The following is a 15000-nucleotide window of genomic DNA, read 5'->3' as shown; positions in this document are numbered from 1 at the left end:
GATGATGATGCAGTAAACTGAAAAATGGTTTTATTAAAAGCGTATCTGTAATTCGAATTTCCCCACAGTTTCTTATTCTCTGTCAGTTTCATTCTTATCTCTAAATATTAAATATTGTCCTCTGTTATTTCTTTGTTTCTGCTCGTTTGACAAGTGTGTATAATTGCTCAGTTACTGAATGCATACATGTTTTAATAGGTTGGTCTATTCAAAGGTTTGCAAAAATCATATATACACCTGACAATTCTTTTATAGTTATTCTTAAAATCAACACAGAGACGAATTTATCAACATATAAGATATATTTACAATTGAACTTTGGACCATTGAAAAGAGGAGAGAAAGAGAGAGAGACAGAGTGAGAGAGGTATTTGTACAGGTTGTTTTTTGTGTGGCAGTAACGTCTGAGAAAATGTCATTCACGCTCGACGGTTGTCAATCTTTTCTTCTCTCTCTTCTTCAGTTTCATATTCTGTTTTATAGAAACCTCACCCAACATTCCTGAAAAGTAAAAATTAAGATATTCCATGTTTTATACATAACATCCCGACGTGGACTCTAAGCATTTCTTTGTTTTCGTGATAATTACAATTCCGGTCATTTTATGAGACACAAGAATTTAGATAAAAAATCATGTGGAATGTGAGTGTGTGTATATCTCCACTTCCATCGGCGTCGCTCCGGATTCCATATCCAACATAATGGTCTCCACCAATTCGCTGTTTTGATTCCTCAATGTAATACAGCTTTTATTCTACAAGTTCTTTCCAAAAACGATAGGCTCGTGAAACTCCATTCTTACGGATTGTTTCTTTCATACGTATAATTTGGGCATTTTCAAAATTAATCTTAATAGACATCTTTTGTCTTTTATGACAATCATCTTTAATGTATGTTAGCTCCTTATATAACAAAGTCGCTGAGGCGTATTTAGCAGCAACAGGTATATTAATAACACGTATGACACGTATATTACTAACCTTTGGTGACGTAAAAGCAAGGGAAGAGAAAAAAAGAAAGGTGGAGGGAAAAGGCTAACCTTGGTGGGAGAACAGGAAAGGCATGTTCGCCACGGCATGGATTCGTTAACTAAAAGATATTGAAAACAGGATGCAATTCATCATTTTGGAAAGTACCATGAATAAATGCCTTCGATTTCAACTAAAAAAACGCGGAACCGACTTTTGTTTCCTTTTTGTTCTCTTGCGACTATCTCTGCATGTGACATATGAGTTGGTATATATATTGGTTCACATCTCTACAGGACATTTTATTTAAAATAAATATAATAATAAAAAAAGGAAACCCTAATAAATTACGTATAAGAAAAAAAACAAACAAATATTTAAAAAATAATGTGACGTTTCCATTATTTTTTTATCTATGTCGTTACACTTCAAACCTCTCGGACCCACATGCTGTCTAGTAGCGCCTCAAAGGGACAAACAAATAAAACTCCAAATCGACATGTTTTTATATGCAAATGAAAGGCATTTATTCGTGGTACTTCCAAAACAATGAATTTCATGATTTTTCCAAAGTCTTTTTGCAAACACTTATAAACGCGTCTGTCTCCTCAGCAATTCGCTCAGTCTCAGCCAATGGTTTCTCGCCGTCGACACATACGTCCATCTTTTTCAGCTCGCAAATTTCTTCTATCCTCGACCACGTAGTGAACTTTTCTTTCATTTTCTTGTGACGCAAAATCACGTACACTTGTAAAAATGCAAACGATAACAAGATAACCGGTAACAAACAGTCTAGAAATTCATCTGACGCATAACGTTTTAAAAGATAATCTAATTATCTTTTAAAATCCTGCTCGAAAAACGAAAAAAAAAAAAACAACATCTTTCCAGATAGGAAATTATCTATCACCTGTCTATTAAAATGTATGTATTTTTTTAAGTATGTATGTATGTATGTATGTCTCGCCAAAACTTTCGATAGATGCCAAGGATCTGACAAGATAAGTACCATTTCGAAGCTCAACGTCGCGGAGGATAAATATTAAAAAATTGGCCCAAAACATTAATTCCTTCACACTAAACTTGGTTGTTTTGTACAAGGAGGGGTCGATTTTTTCGCCGAAATTTTAGCAAGTCATCGTTTCTGTCGGATTGACTTCGGTTAATTTCAACGCTTTTGACTTCCGGTCGCGTGATGGAGACATCGGCTAAGATATTAGATTGTTTTTTTTACGCTTTTTCCTCCTTCCTGGTACGGGGTCGAGCCTGCCATCCTACTACCACTTTTTCTAATACCTAATTCACGGGTTCGAGACTGCCTGCTTACTACCACTTTGTTTTGCTCCACACACAACTCCTAACACACGGGAAATGCCGGGCACCCAGACTAGTCTAAAAGAAAAGAAAACGAAACGGTTTTTTTAATGATATAAAGAGAAATAGTCGTTTCTAATACAGCTGTTCAACCGGATCAAAATCGACTTTCCCATTATCTTCCGGCGTTTTACGTAACCAATAACGTTTATTCTTATATCGTTTAAATTTTATTATTAAAATTAATTTAAAACTTTCACGTTATTTCCCACTTAAGAACTATTCGCAATTAAGTTTTATGAGGAAAATGACTCCAACAACAAATGTTGTCTTCGAATGACGTTACCAGAACAGCCAATGGAAACTCCAGCAGATATCATGAACTGTAGCATAGGCTAATATATATCAGTTTCAGAATGTAAGAGAATAGATAATTATCTCCACAAACAGACAACGTCGCAGATCACAAGAGCGACGAACGCCAATAAACCGAAAGTTAACGACTCGAATACCTTTCTCATTTGAGCTCATCAGTAAGACATATCCAGACTCGGGATTCAAAACCCGGGCCTCTTGCATGCGTGGCAAGCGCTCTACTAATTGGGCAAACGCCCTGCGCACAATAAAGTCTAATTAACTAACACAGATAAAGCAAACCTCAACGAATTCCGACAATGGAATGAACCTACAACGTATGTTTTTTAAAATTTATTTTACTTACATTTTCACCCCAAACAATGTGATCGTTGCGACCTGCTATAACCAAGCCGATGTCTCAAAGTAAGAATTTTATAACCGCTAAGTATGTCGCCACGACAAGTTTACCTAGCAATAAGTCATAGAAGTTTAAGAATGTGAGAGAATATATTATTATTTCCACAGCCAGACAACGTTATTGTCTGGCTGTGGAAGTAATTATATATATATATATATATATATATATATATATATATATATATATATATATATATATATATATATATATATATACGCAAAAGTACCTGTCATTGTCTGGGTTCAAAAACAGCCTACAGAAAATGGACTCTGATTTATGAACGTATGATAGGTTATGAAAAGGAAGGGTTGAAAAGAGATCGAATTTGGGGGGTATCAAAACCAAAGCAAAATATGATGAATGTAAAAATAAAATAGATAAGCCCCATAATTTATTATACCATACCTGTTCACACTGAAACACTTATCGCAATATTATGGGGGTATATATTAAAAAACCTTGTTAAACTTTGTGAAATATTTCCATTCTATGGAGGTCAGGCGCGAACGAACACCCCATAATTTTATTATACTATATTTCTTCAAACTGAAACATAATTATCAAAGTATACTTATGTAGATAGATATGAAAAGGCTTTATTAAAGTTTGTGCCTATTTCCATTCTATGGAGGCCAGGCGCGAACGTAGACCCCACAATTTTATCATACCATCCCTATTTAAGTTAAAACATATTTATCAAAGAATTATTATGTACATCTATATAAAAAAACACTTGTAAACCTATTTTTTTTAATTTTTTAATTTTTTATTTCCATACTTTCCACAATTTTAATGAACCCCCGTTCTGCCAGATCAAATATAACCATTCCTGTGTCTCGATACATCTTCTATCATTATATGTAATCAGTTTTTTTAAAAAGAGTCAACCGTATAGGAGCCTATTCGTGACCAGACACACACACACACACGCACACATTCAGCTTTATCTTATATATATATATATATATATATATATATATATATATATATATATATATATAATTTAAAACAGTAATCTTCGTACACGCGTGTTTCGAGGGGGTCATAAAAAAGAAGAAAAATGAGCTTCCAGGCGGAGCCAATATTAACCGTATCTATCGTTTGAAAAAACAACAATAACACACACACATACATATATATTTATATATAGTAATGAAATCAAAGGGATGTAGTATTTACCTGATATACGCGATGATAAACTTCAAACTAATATAAATAAAAGTATTTATATATAGATTATGTAATCCAAACCGAATAAAAATCTCAATACATAATAGAGAGTAGAGCTTATTATTCTCTGATGAAAAGAATTACAAGAATAGTATTCTTTGAAACTCCGGAGAAGGACTTTGTAAATTGTTTTTGAGTATTCAGTCGAACAATTAAATTTGGATTGTAAAGTTCAACTTACATTTTAATTTTCTTTCTCTTGAACACACACACACATACACACATATCTATATGTGTATATATATATATATATATATATATATATATATATATATATATAGGAGATTAGAACGATAGTCTAAAGAGCAGAGTGTATTTTAATGTAATAATGAAATTACTAGTTTTATTAAAATACAGGAAAGAAAAAGTGCTCGTTGTAATTTAGATATATAATAAGCTCGATAGGTAAATATCCTAGAGCTAATTCAATATTAAGTGATGTGATTGATAATTTAAAATTTAAAAATCAAATTATAATTAAATTAAAAATCAGTTTCATAAGAAGGAACAACAACAAAATCAATAATCTGTACGATCCTTTCGGAAAACCGTGTTTTTATTGTGGTAAACATCAAGTTACGGACAATAATTATTACATATCGTTTTTTAATAAACAAGGTCTCCTCGTCAGCAAATTTTAAAGGGTTTTTATTAAATCTAAAAGACACCATAAATAAACCTAGCATTAAAAGTAAGGCAGATGTATCTGAAAAAAAATTGAAATAAAAGGTCTTGATTTAAAATTGATAAGAAAATTAATATGGGTTAGAGATAGATAAGAAATAGAGTAAAATATAAATTTGAATTTAAATTATAAATTTGCTTTAAGTACAACATTACAAATATATACATGAATATATATGAAAAAATAGACACATACACACATATACATAGATATACAGGTATATACATAAAAATATAGGTACAAAAATTTACCTTTTAGTTTTTCGCCTTTTAAAATCAGGAACAATGGTTAAAATACTCATATGTGATGTTTGCTATAGCTTTTCATCTTATTGAATGATGAATTTTAAACAGGGGAACACCCGTGCAATAAATTATTTCCGTTAGCGTACTTTTGAGTTAAAGACGCCACGGTTTATATTTCGAATGTTGTTTGTATAATTGCATAATGTAAGGGGGGATAATTAGTCATATTTTCTTTAATAAAAGGACGCAAGGGGAATAATTGGTCTAACTTAATTTATTAAAAAAAAATTGTAATCTATTTTTACTAATAAGTAATTTTTAATGATTTAAGGTGGTTTATATTTATTAAATTTAAACCAACGTTTATGACTACATGTGAATAATAGTTCCTGTCTTGAATTTAATAGGGTGGTTGCATTTTTTATATCTTCATATTTTCACATTTTTATGGTCTCTTTTGTACATAGTGCACAAAATTTATCTCCTGGTTTATACGGTTTGTAAGACCCAATTACTCGCCATTTTAAGTTGAAAGGAATATTGTTATTTTTTAGTTTCCAAATATAGTTGGATAGAGTAGTTTGGTTTGACAGAGAGTTATTTTTAAAAGAATGTTTGTGCGTTGAAATTCTATGTTTTATAAGGCCGGATGTGGAACCAAAATATATTGTCTCTTGCTTATTGTAATTATTTTCCGTTAGGTCGGGTGCTGGATTATTATATGGTGGGTTGGTTTGTAATTGATCGGTAATTGAATGGTTAATTGTAGGTATTGACCATTTCATACCCTCTAAAAAGTTTCAGCAAAAACCTAACAGCCAGCCATGGTTCTCTCCAGAATGTGCTGCTGCCATTGCGCACAGAAATCACTTTTTCCACTGCTTCAAACGTAATAGATGTATGGAAACTAAAGCCGTTTTCAGGACTGCCAGCAACCATTGTAAGAAAGTAAAAAGGAACGCAAGAGAGTTGTATGCTCAATCTGTTAAGTCCAAAGTAGCTGAGCAGCGGCTTGGTTCCCACCAGTTTTGGCAAATAGCAAACAGAATCCTGAACAGAAGCGTGTGCTCCATCCCAACTATTATCAATGGACCTGAGGTAATCTCGTCAGCATCAGACAAAGCCAAACTCTTTGTCAAGAACTTTGCAGCTAATTCTACCCTTTGCGACCAAGACCGCCAACCCCCAATATTTCCTCCTGTATCAGAAAACACGCTATGTGATATACGTATATCTGTACGTGATGTTGCCAAGCTAATCAAAAACCTTGATTCCAGTAAAGCAACGGGCCCTGATGGTATTCCAATTATAGTACTCAAAAAACTTCAACCTGAACTAGCGCCCATACTTACAAAACTGTTTAAACGTTGTCCTAAGGAGAATAGTTTCCCATCTCCCTGGAAAATCTCATCAGTATGCCCTGTATTTAAGAATTCAGGTGATCGCTCATCCCCCTCTCAGTACAGGCCAATAAGTCTCCTGTGCGTCATGAGTAAGTTGCTAGAATCTGTGTTAAATACAGAAGTAATCAAACATCTCAACAAAAATAACCTTCTTAGTGACACTCAATATGGTTTCCGTTCTGCTAGATCTACAGCAGATGTCCTTACAGTTATATCGCATAGGATTAGCAAATCTCTCGACGGTGGCAATCTTTCTAGGGCAATTGCTCTTGACATATCTAAAGCCTTTGATAGGGTATGGCATAAAGGTTTACTTCATAAGATCGCTAGCTATGGTATAGCTGGAAAAGTCTTCTCAATTATTAAATCATTTCTTTCTGATAGGTTCATAAGAGTAGTAGTTGAGGGGCAAAAATCAGAAGCTCACAGTATTAATGCCGGTGTCCCTCAGGGATCCATCCTGGGCCCAACTCTTTTCCTGATCTACATTAATGATCTTCCAAATCATATCCTTACATCATTTGTAGACATTTATGCTGACGACACTACCATTTATGGTACCACATCTAAGACAGTAAACGAGCAAGTACTCTCCAATTCTCTCTCCTCTGATCTTGAGCATGTAGTACAATGGGGAAAGGAGTGTCTGGTTACTTTTAATGCATCTAAAACCAAGCTTCTCTCTTTACATCATCAACATTTTAATCCACATTTGTCATCAATTGAAATGAATGGCTCTCGTCTTCAGGAGGCCTCAAGTTTTGACAAGCTTCTGGGCTTGACCATTACTCCTGATCTTAAATGGAACACGTATATCAAATCTGTTGCCAAGGCCGCTGGAAAAATGGTGGGATCTTTCTATCGATCCAGTAGATATCTCACTGCTGATGCTATTCTCTATCTATATAAGAGCCAGGTACGTCCAAGGATGGAATACTGTTGCCACATCTGGGCAGGAGCTGCTAGAAAGGACTTGTCCTGCCTTGATAGAGTTCAAAATAGACTTCGTAGCCTCGTAGGAGATGTCCTTTTCTCCTCCTTACAACCTCTATCTCACAGAAGAGATGTTGCGAGTTTGTCTCTGATGTATCGTTATTTTCATGGAAAGTGTTCAACTGAGCTTCAATCTATGGTCCCCCCTCGCCAAACTTTCACAAGAAACACTCGTCTAGCTGTAAACACTATCAATAATTTCCCCCACTCTTTATCTGTGCCTAAACCTAAACATAGATTCCATGAACAAAGCTTCTTTCTTAGAACTGCACGCCTGTGGAATTGTCTTCCGTTTTCCTGCTTTCCGGCTGACTACAATATGGTTGTGTTCAAGTCTAAGGTAAATAAGTTCTTGATGAGCCGTTCCATATAAGTTATTAAATTTACCAAATTTTCATTACTAATGATTACTATATTGACCAACTTCTACTGTACACTCTTTAACCCTTATCCTTGAGTGGCTTCTGAGCCTTGATTATGTGGTGATGCCTTTGTAAAAAAAAAAAAAAAAAAAAGATTGGTTTAAGTTGGTGTCATTATTTAATCTGATAGTTGAGTTATGGTTGTTAATAAATTCATGTAGATTTTGGGTTTTTGATACTGTGCAGCTATAGATAACATTTTTAATTTTACATGAGTCTTGTAGGGGACATTTTTTTCTTCTACAGTTACAGTCTGATGTATTTTGTAGTTTATTAATTTTCTTATTATTAGAGCTAATTATTTTTGGATGAAGGTTAGGCATAGTAGAGTAAGAGACTTTGATTGTGTTCTTATGTAAAATTTTATTATATCTATGGGGGCTTTAAAGTTCTTATCTAATATTTAAAAAAATTCTCTGGCTATGTTTGTCTCTAGGTTTTTGGAATATGGAGGGTTGAACCATAGGGTCTCCTTATGTCTATTCTTACGTTTACGGGTTTTGGTTTGTTGTTTATTTGTATTATTATCTAATATCTTTTGGGATAACTTAAAATAGATAAATACACAGAAATAACGGTACCAGGTACCCCGAGATTTACTTTAAAAGACCACAAACAAAGCTTTAATATTAACCCTACTATTAGACTCATTTGCCCCTCGAAATCAGATATAGGACTGGTTAGTAAAAACATATTAGATAGAATTACCCCCAAAATTAAATCTATAATAAAATACCCACTATGGCAATCTTCCAACCAAGTAATCGACTGGTTTTCTAACATACAAAATAAGAATAACGTTAAATTTCTTTCTTTTGACATTGAATCATATTACCAATCTATATCACCTATCCTACCAAATAAATCTCTATTAATGGCACGAAAATTAACTAATATAACTCAAGACGAAATTAAACTAATACTTATAGCTAGAGAGTCTTTAATAACCTTTGATAATAAGTATTGGACCAGGAAAAATACCCCTAACCACTTCAACATTTTAATGGGCTCGACGGATTCGACTTAGGTCACTGATCTAGTTGGCCTTTTCCTTTTAAATGAAATACATTGTATACTCCATAAACAATTCAAACTTGAGGGAGGACTATACAGAGATGATGCACTTTTCGTAACTAACTCTACAAATAATAATTACGAAAAAGCAATTAAAGCTCTACATAAATTATTTAAAATTATGGACTTAGTATAAAAATCGATCCTAATAAAAAATTGTTAATTTCTTAGACATAACCTTAAATCTTGAGAATTCTCCCTTTGAACCCTATCATAAACCTAACCAATCTCTACTATATGTCCACGATGAATCGAACCACCCTAAATCAATATTAAAATCAATAGTTCCCAATATCGCTTTAAGAATTTCTAGATTGTCTTCTACTAAATCCATATTCATCAGAAATGAAAAATATTACAATGAAGCCCTTAAAAACTCGGGATAAAATTCGCAAATTAAATTCATAAATAAAAATGATAGAAACATGAACTGCATTGAAAATAAACCTATTAAAAGCGTAATAACATATAATATGGCAATGTCTTCCCGTATGCGAGTTAAGAAAAATAACCAAGAGACAAAAAAAGAAAAAAACCAAACCAAAAATATTAAATAATATTACAAATAAACAACAAACCAAAACCCGTAAACGTAAGAATAGACATAAGGAGACCCTATGGTTCAACTCTCCATATTCCAAAAACCTAGAGACAAGCATAGCCAGAGAATTTTTTTAAAATATTAGATAAGAACTTTAAAGCCCCCATAGATATAATAAAATTTTACATAAGAACACAATCAAAGTCTCTTACTCTACTATGCCTAACCTTCATCCAAAAATAATTAGCTCTAATAATAAGAAAATTAATATGCTACAAAATACAACTATACAAAATACATCAGACTGTAACTGTAGAAGAAAAAAAATGTCCCCTACAAGGCTCATGTAAAATTAAAAATGTTATCTATAGCTGCACAGTATCAAAAACCCAAAATCTACATGTATCTACTAACAGCCATAACTCAACTACCAGATTAAATAATGCCACCAACTTAAACCAATCTACCGATCAATTACAAACCAACCCATCATATAATAATCCAGCACCAGACCTAAGTGAAAATAATTACAATAAGCAAGAGACAATATATTTTGGTTCCACATCTGGCCTAATAAAACATAGAATTTCAACGCACAAACATTCTTTTAAAAATAACTCTCTGTCAAACCAAACTACTCTATTCAACTATATTTGGCAACTAAAAAATAACAATATTTCTTTCATCTTAAAATGGCGAGTAATTGAGTCTTGCAAACCGTATAAACCAGGAGATAAATTTTGTGCACTATGTACAAAAGAGACCCTAAACATTTTAAAATATGAAGATATAAAAAATGCAACCACCCTATTAAATTCAAGACAGGAACTATTATTCACATGTAGTCATAAACGTTGGTTTAAATTTAATAAATATAAACCACCTTAAATCATTAAAAATTACTTATTAGTAAAAATAGATTACAATTTTTTTTTAATAAATTAAGTTAGACCAATTATTCCCCTTGCGTCCTTTTATTAAAGAAAATATGACTAATTATCCCCCCTTACATTATGCAATTATACAAACAACATTCGAAATATAAACCGTGGCGTCTTTAACTCAAAAGTACGCTAACGGAAATAATTTATTGCACGGGTGTTCCCCTGTTTAAAATTCATCATTCAATAAGATGAAAAGCTATAGCAAACATCACATATGAGTATTTTAACCATTGTTCCTGATTTTAAAAGGCAAAAAACAAAAGTTAAATTTTTGTACCTATATTTTTATGTATATACCTGTATATCTATGTATATGTATGTATGTGTCTATTTTTTCATATATATGCATATATATATTTGTAATGTTGTACTTAAAGCAAATTTATAATTTAAATTCAAATTTATATTTTACTCTATTTCTTTTCTATCTCTAACCCATGTTAATTTTCTTATCAATTTTAAATCCAGACCTTGTATTTCAATTTTTTTCAGATACATCTGCCTTACTTTTAATGCTAGGTTTATTTATGGTGTCTTTTAGATTTAATAAAAACCCTTTAAAATTTGCTGACGAGGAGACCTTGTTTATTAAAAAACTATATGTAATAATTATTGTCCGTAACTTGATGTCTACCACAATAAAAACACGGTTTTCCGAAACGATCGTACATATAATTGATTTTGTTGTTGTTCCTTCTTATGAAACGGATTTTTAATTTAATTATAATTTGATTTTTAAATTTTAAATTATCAATCACATCACTTAATATATATATATATATATATATATATATATATATATATACATATATATATATACATATATTATGACAGTAGAGTTGGGTTTTCTAGAAGTACATCCAATAAAAGAACGTGTGTTTACCAAAAAGTGCTCAATGAGTAAACAGAGCAGGAATATTAAATTTATTTATACAAACATTAATGGCTGCATATGTACATACATGTTTCGGTAATCACCCGTTATTGCGGAGATTTCGTCTTGAGGCCAAGAATTACCTTCGAAAACTGAAATTTCAAGATATTTATATCTTGTAATTTCGGTTTTTAAAGGTAATTCTTGGCCTGAAGACGTAATCTCCGCAATAACGGGTGATTACCGAAACATGTATGTACATATGTAGGCATCAATGCTTGTATAAATAAATTTATATATATATATATATATATATATATATATATATATATACATATATATATATATGGATATATTTATAGTAATTCATAAAATATATATATGGCAATTAAGCTACACTGAATATTCCGCGTTTCATCCATTCTAGGATTCTTTAGGCTTATTCACATACGCCTGAAGAAGCCTAGAGTGGATGAAACGCGGAATATTCACTGTAGCTTAATCGCCATATATATATTTTATAAATAAAGCCGGAAGAATCCTAGAGTAGATGAAACGCAGAATATTCAGTGTAGCTTAATCGCAAGAAAATGTATGTATTTTATAAATTACTAACTATATCTTCCTAAGTATTGAGCACTTTTGTAAGTATATACTTAAAGTTTACGCATAAATTTATACTTTTGTATATTAATTTTATGTGAGTAACTGAAGTAGTTATATATATATATATATATATATATATATATATATATATATATATATATATATATATAAACTCCGCGGATTAAGTACTATTCACTTATCAAGTGTTTCCTTTTCAGATTAAATATGTTTTTAACTCTTTTTCAAAGTGTTTGTTAACAGGATTTATTAACTGTTTTCTCCTATATATATATATATATATATATATATATATATATATATATATATATATATATATATATATATTTATGTATATATATATGTATATATGTAGAGAGAGAGAGAGAGAGAGAGAGAGAGAGAGAGAGAGAGAGAAAATGTTTATGAAATTATCAATCATATTTTCATAGGTAATCAGGAAAAACATAAAAAAATCGATACATCTTCTATCATTATATGTAATAGATTTTTTTAATAATAGTCAACCACATAGGAGCCTATTCGTAACCAGACCCCCCTACACACAGACATTTCGCTTTATATATATATATATATATATATATATATATATATATATATATATATATATATATATGTATATGTATATATTATATATATATGTATGCATGAATATATGTTATATATGTATATATATATATATACAGAGAGAGAAAGAGAGAGAGAGAGAGAGAGAGAGAGAGAGAGAGAGAGAAAATATTTATGAAATTATCAATCAAGTTTTCATAGGTAATCAAAGAAAAAATACATAAAAAATCGTATTTTCATGTACGATCATTTCGGAAACGATATCCTTTTATTCATTCGATATTTACAAAATAAATCCATCGATAAATAAGTTAAATATTTCTGTATATTGTCTCCTCGTCAGCATAAATAGAAATCTGGTGTCTTCTCCCCCCTTTCCTTTCTATTTATGCTGACGAGGAGACAATATCCCGAAATATTTTACTTATTTATCGATGAATTTATTTTGTAAATATCGAATAATTAAAAGGATATCGTTTCCGAAACGATCGTACATATAAACATAATTTTGTTATGTTTCATCCTATGAAAACTTTATTAATAGTTTTACAATTGTTAAACTTTTACCCTTTACATTTATATAGCTCTAGGTAATTATACCTATTGAGCTTATCATGACTGCAATACTCAGAGCACAGCACCTTTAACGATTTTAATGATACCCTGTCTATTACACTCTATAATGTATATATATATATATATATATATATATATATATATATATATGTATATGTATATATATATGTGTATATATATAGTAATTTATAAATATATACATATATATATAGTAATTTAAAAAATATATATAAAATATATAAATTACTAACTAGCTCTACCTACGTATTGAGCACTTTGGAAGTAAATACTTAAAGTTTACGCATAAATCTATACTTTCGTATATTAATTTTATGTGAGTAAATGAAGTAGTTATATATATATATATATATATATAGAGAGAGAGAGAGAGAGAGAGTGATAGATAACAAAAAGAGAGATAGAGAGAGATTACAAAAAGAGAAATAAAAAAAGAGAGATAGAGAGAGAAGAGAGAGAGAGAGAGTGAAAAAAGAGATATGAGAGGAACAGAAGGAATCTAGAAGAGACAGAGCGGGGATGGGGAAGAGAGATAGAAAATGTAGATAGAGAGAGAGAGAGGGAAAGAGAGAGATGGGGGCGGCAGAGAGAGAGAGAGAGAGAGAGAGAGGGCGATAGTGAGAAGAGAAAAAGGACAGATATTAAGATAGAGAGAGATAACGTAAAAGAAATAGAGAGAGAGAAGGAAAGAGAGAGTGAGAGTATGAAAAAGCGCAAGAAAGAGAAACAGAAGGAGAGAGGATAATTATATTAATGTCGTCTTTGCCTGCAAATGTCGAATTAGCCATTACGTTTTGTTGTTTGGACTTTTGGGATTAATGCAAACGCAAGGCCGACTGAAGCAATCAGATTCTTATCCAATCATAATTCGCTAAGGAATTCAATTCTGCTGCCTTTTGTGCCAATCTACAATCGACAAAATGGCCGCCATGTAAAGAGGCGTGGCTTCGGTTATTTCGCTAGTATTTCTCTTGGCATTTAAAATTTTAGCATTATAATAAAAAGAGACTACAAAAATGAGAATTTTGTTAGATATGGACACACACACACACGCATATATATATATATATATATATATATATATATATATATATATAAATGCAATTAAAAATATAATACGTAGATACTTAACGCCTTTAGCCAGTAATTCTAAAATGAAATATATCATCTACTGCAATAAGTTTAGAACACAAAACCATGTGTTTAGAAACAACTCCCCACCGGCTATAAAAACGTTGGAACAAACTAATGTATAAATTCAAATGCTCTATGGGAGAATGTAACTCCGAAAATAATACATACATTGGGCATACGACGACAACGTTGTTGTCCCGGCAAATAACTACGCATCTTAATTATACTAGTGCTAGATATAAACATATAAACATTTGATAAAAGAACATAACTGTCCCCTTCGACTCTTAGAAAGGTCATCGTTAACAGCATAAAAATTATAATATATGAAAATAATATTAAAAAATTAAAAATTCTTGAAATGTCATGTATTAGAACCCTTCAACCCACTTTAAACGATATTGCATTCGGGAAAAGCAATAACATTCTAAAATGTCTTACGTGGCTCGTATTGGGAGAACTTTTTTAACGGTGTCCGAAAACTTGCTGATTTCAATACTCGAATTTTTAATCGACCTATATTTTAATCGACTTTTCATCGACTCTATAGATTTTAACTTATCGCCGTTTACTGTATATTTTAGTTTTCACTTTTAATTCACATTTTCGCTCG

This window comes from Euprymna scolopes, chromosome 38 (assembly GCF_053919585.1).
Source record: "Euprymna scolopes isolate OS-2025 chromosome 38, ASM5391958v1, whole genome shotgun sequence".
NCBI lineage: Eukaryota > Metazoa > Mollusca > Cephalopoda > Sepiida > Sepiolidae > Euprymna > Euprymna scolopes.
This window is presented reverse-complemented; position numbering follows the sequence as displayed.